Raw genomic sequence first — 6,590 nt, forward strand, 5'->3', positions numbered from 1 at the left:
AGGAGCTTGAGATCTGACTGGGGGCAGTCTAAAGTCAGAAGAAAAGGAGGCTATGCAGTGACCATGGCAGGCCCAGACAGCTCAGGCAAAGACATCTCTCCACACTAACTGAGCTCCACGAATAAATAACATTGATAAATTAAAGAGGCTAAGAAGACCAGACAGAGGCACTATCTGCCAGATTCTCAGCCCCCCTCACACATACACACACGCACATGCACACACACGCGCACACACTGAGTGAGTGATAAGGTGATCCAGGGTCCATCTCAGGAGTCTGTTGGATGGGCAGCCTGATTAAAGATTGTCACTCATGGTGTAGCCCTGTGGAGGCCAGCAGGCACTGAGGACACCGGCACCAGGATCTGTACTTTCGGACTTTAGACCTGGAAGGTGGTTCCAGAAAGCTGTCTGACCACATGACCCTCTTCATGTGTAATGCACAAGGGTCTTGTTCTTGATCATGAGAGAATTCCATCTCAAACACTGCTGGAGGGGACACATTCAACTACAAAAACATTATGTTTTCAGCCCTGTGTCTGAGATGGGACCCCATTGCCATGGCAACCCAAGCATACTGGCTAATAGGTCTCTTGTAGCCCACTGAAGACATGGGCTGCTTCTTCAGTTGGCTATTATTGGCTGGCAAAAGTGGCTGGAACTTCGACTTCTCGTTAAAGTCCAGGAAGACCTGGTTCATGATCTTGTTCTCCTCAGGAGGGATGAAATTTTTGATGATTAGGTGCTTGAGCTTGAATTCCCAGGTCTGCTCATTAGGTGCCTGCTCCAGATCCTGCCACATGTGGACGTATTCATCATGTTGGTTCTGGGTCTTTGCCTTCACCTTGCAGCTTGGCATAGAGCTTCTTGGGTTTCTTGGTTTTGACTTCCACCTCCTGTTGCAGGGATGTGTAGGTGCCCCAGAGCTACATGGTCTCCTCACCTCAGAACGTCATCTCCTGCTGCATTTCCTTCTCGTAGCGTTTCTGCTTGGCGATCTCCTGACTTTTCATTCCTACATCTTCTGTTGTTTGTTGGTGTGATCCATGATGTTCCTGCTCCTGATGAGTAGCTTGCTTTCCATGGCCTTATACTTGACTGCGAGCAGCTCTGTGGCCTGCCTCTCCTGCTGCAGGTCTTCTGGCATCTTCTCCTCCTCCAGAAGCTTCTGCTTCTCCTCACTTACCAGGCTATAGTCATCCTGAGTGGCCGCCATCTCCTCCTCCAGCCACTCCTTCTGCTCCTAAAGATAGTTCTCTATGTTCTTATCCAAGGCTGTTTCCAGGATAGGCTGCTGCAGGCAGTTGCTGTTATTGTTGTCATCCTCCTCTTTGGCCACCCAGGACTAGATCACTGACTCCTCATGGTACCCCACTGGGGCTGACACTACCTTCTTTCTGCTGCTGTTCTTCCTCTGGAGCTGCTTTCCCAGCATCTCCTTTTTGTCCAGCTGGTCGTTCAGGTGGGTGATCTCCTTCTGGAATTCCTGCAGCAGTGTGTCCTTGGAGTACTCGTTCACTCAGGGCTTGTTCTTGGCAAATCACAGAGTGGAGAGGCTCTCGTCATAGCTATGAGAAGCTAGCTCCAGTGTGGCCACCATGATGGACTTCACATTCTCCTCACAGAGAGTCCTGGAGCAGCCGGGTCAGCTCAGAGTCCTGGTAGGGGATGTGGGTGGTCCTGTTGTCTGCCAGAGCAGAGATCACGTTGCCCAGGGCAGACAATGAGAGGTTGATTTTGGAGGCTTCTTTAGGCTTTTCTCTACCACCACCACTGCCTCCACTGCCACCACTACCAATGGACTCTATGGTCATCCCTCCAGATGTGTAGGGACCTGCTTGTTCTGCCTCTCACTGCCAACCAGGTCTACCAGGTTTAGCTTGCCCAAACAGATGTGGTCTTGGCTATCAGAGCCAAGCTCACTGCGCTTCATGGTAGTGACGAAGATGGTGTGGGAATGGGAACTGGCTTTACTCATGTGTGTTCTGCCAAACACCTGGGTCTGGTTCCCCAGGTTCATCATATACATAATCTCTTTGACATTCTTGGTGACAAAGGAGGATAGGTCCTTGATGTAGATGTCTCAGGGTTCTCCTCCAGCTCTAGCCTCTTACCAGGCTCATTGGAGAGCAGCTCTTGAATCTTCTCCTGGTAGATCTCCAGGTATGAGGCCTGGACCAGGTACTGCTGGTTCTGGGAGTACAATATATGGATGAAGATGTGCTCAAAGGCATTTGGGATGACCCCACACAGCTTGGGCTCTATCCAGGTCCCCTGCATGGTGTAAGTCATGCCAGTGCTCATCTGGCCATAGGTAAACAGCATGCCATTGAAAGCCCAAAGCACTGAGTCTACCAGGGGCCTCATGTTTTCATCATGTAAGTCTATCTGCTTGTAGCTGGCATCATACATGGTATCAAAGATGAAGATCTTGGGCAGCTCCTCCGAGGCAACGCAGGGCTTCCACAGAGTCACCTGGCCCAGTTTCATGTCCACGATTAGGATCTGCTCGTGACTAACAGTCTCCTCCTTCCAGCTGTGGGGGTGGTGCTGGGACATAACCTTCAGGGCCTCACTGGCCTTCGTTTTACTGCTCATCTTGCTGCTCTGCCCTTCCTGCCCCCTCCCTGGCCCACTCCACACCCTAAATGGTCCTGCTGTCCTCTCTAGGTTTGGATCAGCAGGGCTGGCCCAGCCCCCAGGTGCCACTCTTTAATCTGCATGCAGCCTTTTAAGGTAGGAATGCTGGGAGGTAGCCCCACTGCTGCTGCAGTCCTGGCCTCTGCAATTCTCCAGTCCTTGCTGCACTTGCTAGGGAGGGAGAATTAAGTAGAATCCCTGGGCAGCCATGGAAGTGATGCTTGCTGAATGGTAGTGCCCAGAACCTGCCCTGTGCTGGGGCAGATGGAGCATTGCCATAAACAGCAATGGCAACAATGAGATAAAGGGAGAGGAAAATGGGATGGGGGTGGGTGGCAGGGTTGTCTTCTCCTCCTCCTTCTCTAGGGATCCATGGTGGAGGCTGCTGATCCTGGATGGTCAGGGGTCCCAGCCTTCCCCAGGGCAGAGGCTCACCTGGAGTCCTACCCCCAAGCTGGCAGATCATTCATTGCAGCGGCATGGTTGCTGCTGCCTCTGCCTCCAGCTTCCCTGCCACTTAGAATGAGAGAGAAAAACAGAAGGGAATGGGTCAGAGAGTGGCGGTGAGAGTAAAAGATCCCTAAGATCCCTAAAGAACTAAATAGAATTCTAGAGCAGAAGAATACAATGAATGCAAAATGCAATAGAAAGCATCAACAGTAGAATGGATCAAGCAGAAGAAAGCATTTGTGAATTAGAAGACAGGACCTTTGAAATTAATCAGTGTGAGGAGAATAAAGAAAAAATAATGAAAAAGAGTGAAGAAAGCCAATGTAATATATGGAATACCCTCAAAAGAAACAATCTGTGAATTATCACAGTCCCAGAAGAAGAGAGGGAGAAGGATGCAGAAAACTCATTTAAAGTAATAATCAGAGATCTCTCAGCAGAAACATCACAGGCCAGGAGAGAGTGGGATGATATATTCAAAATGTGAAAGAAAAACACTGCCACCCAAGAATACTTTATCTGGCATAGTTGACCTTTGGAAATGAAGGAGAGATAAAGACTTTCCCAGACAAACAAAACCTGAGGAATTTCTTCACCACTAGACCTACCTTACAGGAAATGCTGAAAGGAGTTCTTCAAGCTGAAATGAAAGGATGCTAATTAGCAACTTGAAAACATATGAAAATACAACACACAGGTAAAGGTAGGTATATAGTCAAATTCAGCATACTCGAACACTGTAATATAGTGGTGTTTTAACCATTGAACTCTAGTATAAAGGTTAAAGGAAAAAATTATTAAAAATTACTGAAGCTACCATAATTTATTAATGAATACACAACATAAAAAGTGGCAAACTTTGAAAATCAAAAACACAAAAGGAGGGAGTAAAAAGGTATGGTTTTTGTATACAATCAAAGTTGTTGTTAGCATAAAATAGACAGTTACATCTATAAAAAGTTTTATTTAAGCCTCATGGTACCCACAAAGAAAAAACCTACAGTCAATACACAAAGGATAAAGGAATCAAAACTACCACTACAGAAAATCATCAATTTGCAAAGGAAGCCATTAAGAGAGGAAGAAAGGAACAAGAAAATTACCAAACCTCTAGAAAATAATTAAGATGTTATTAGTAAGTCTTTACCTATCAATAATTACTCTAAATATAAATGGATTGAATTCTCCAATCAAAAGGCATAGAGTGGCTGGATGGATTTAAAAAACAAGACCCAATTATACACTGCCTACAAGAGACTCATTTTAGCTTTAAGGAAACATAGGCTCAAAGTGAAAGGATGGAAAAAGACACTCTATGCAAGTGGAAACCAAAAGAGAGCAGAGGTACCTATGCTTATGTCAGACAAAATTGGCTTTAACTCAAAGCCACAACAAAGGACAAAGAGGTCGTTATGTAATGATAAACAGGTTAATTCCCCAAGAGGATATAACAATCTTAAATATTTATGCATCCAACATTGGAGCACCTAAATACTAACAGATCTGAAGGGAGAAATAGACAACAGTACAGCAACAGTAGGAGACTTCTATACTCCATTTTCAACAGTGGCTAGATCATCCAGAAAGAAAATCAATAAGGAAATGTTGGATTTGAACTAAACTTTCGACCAAATAGACCTAACAGACATATACAGAACATTACATTTAACAGCAGCAGAATGTACATTCCTCTCAAGCTCACATGGAACATTCTCCTGGACAGATCATATGGTAGGTCACTATATTAATGTACAAAGCCTCTGCACAGCAAAAGAAACAGTCAACGAAATGAAGATAACCCACAGAATGGGAGAAAATACTTACAAACCATATATCTGATAAGAGATTAATATCTAAAGTGTGTAAGTGATTCATACAGCTCAATAGCAAAAGAAATAAACAAAAACAAATAATCTGATTTAAAAATGGGCAGAGGACCTGAATAGATATTTTTCCAAAGAAGACGAGCAAATGACCAACAGATATATGAAAAGATGCTCAACATCACTAACATCAGGGAAATGCAAATCTAAACCACAATGCAATATCACCTCACACATGTTAGAATGGCTATCATCAAAAAGAGAAGAGATAAGTGTTGGCAAGGATATGGAGAAAAGGGAACACTTGTGCGTTGTTGGTGGGAATGTAAATTGGTTCAGCCACTATGGAATACAGTATGGATGTTCCTCAACTAATTAAAAATAGAGTGACCAAATGATCCAGCAATTCCACTTCTGGGTCTATATCCAAAGGAAATGAAATCAGGATCTTGAAGAGATATCTCTACTCCCATGTTCATTGCAACATTATTCACAACAGGCAAGACATAGAAACAACTTAAATGTCCTTCTGTGGATGAATGGATAAAGAAGATATGGTGTATATATATATACATATATATATATATATGGAATATTATTCAGCCATAAAAAAGAAGGAAATCCTGCCATTTGTGACAACATGGATAGACCTTGAGGGCATTAAGCTTAGTGAAGTAAGTCAGACACAAAGATAAATATTGTGTAGTATCACTTATATGTAGAATCTAAAACTGCCAAACTCATAGCAACAGAGAGTAGAATGATGCTTGCCAGAGGCTGATGTTGGGGAGATGTCGGTCAAAGGGTACAAAGTTCCAGTTATAAGATGAATAAGTTCTGGGGGTCTAATGGGCCACAGGGTGATTATAGTTAACACTACTGTATGATATACTTGAAAGTTGCTAAGAGAATAGATCTTAAATGTTCTTGCCACAAAAATGAAATGGTAATTATGTGAGGTGATGGAGGTATTAATTGACCCTACTCTGATAATCATTTTGCAATATTATAAATGTATCAAATCAACACATTGTTATATATCAATTATATCATCATACACAATATGTTATATGTCAATTATATTACACAACATTATATATCAATTAATAAAGCTGGAAAAAATTACTTTAAGGAGTGAAAGTGGGCACAAGAGCAGAGGTACAGGGAGAAGTGTCTTGCATTTAATTTTGTTCCTTTCATTAATGTTGAACCCTTTTTTAACCATATATATATATATATATATATATATATATATATATATATATATATACATTACTTTGCTGGTCTTTTAAAATTTAGTCAATTACCAGTTAGTAGGGTTATGAGCCATATCTTTTATCATAATAATGTTTTATTATATAATAAAGTTTTATTTAAGAAAAAATAAATACAAAATCTGCCATTGCTAATGAAAACTTACTTGAAGTGTAGATGATATATACGCTTTTAAATCACATGACAATCCCACCTTCTTCTATAATACATAATTATGGACAAAAACATTAATTAGCTGCCTCTGTAAGACACTGTAATGACTATAGGGTTTAGATATAGCTATGAAGTGTTGAACCGGGTAAGTAGTTTCCAACTTAGATCACATTATTTCTATGTTCCCTTCATAGATAATTGCCCAGAAACAGTGGTTTAATTTTCCTCACTGCCATTCCAAATAAATGT

At 42.2% G+C, this 6,590-nt stretch overlaps 1 pseudogene; it reads right to left on the minus strand.

Moving 5' to 3' along the window:
- Positions 1 to 307: 307 nt before the first annotated feature.
- LOC131409222 (kinesin-like protein KIF3C) lies at positions 308 to 2,598 on the minus strand (annotated as a pseudogene).
- Between the last annotated feature and the right edge of the window lie 3,992 nt (positions 2,599 to 6,590).

This window comes from Diceros bicornis, chromosome 8 (genome assembly GCF_020826845.1).
Source record: "Diceros bicornis minor isolate mBicDic1 chromosome 8, mDicBic1.mat.cur, whole genome shotgun sequence".
Classification (NCBI taxonomy): domain Eukaryota; kingdom Metazoa; phylum Chordata; class Mammalia; order Perissodactyla; family Rhinocerotidae; genus Diceros; species Diceros bicornis.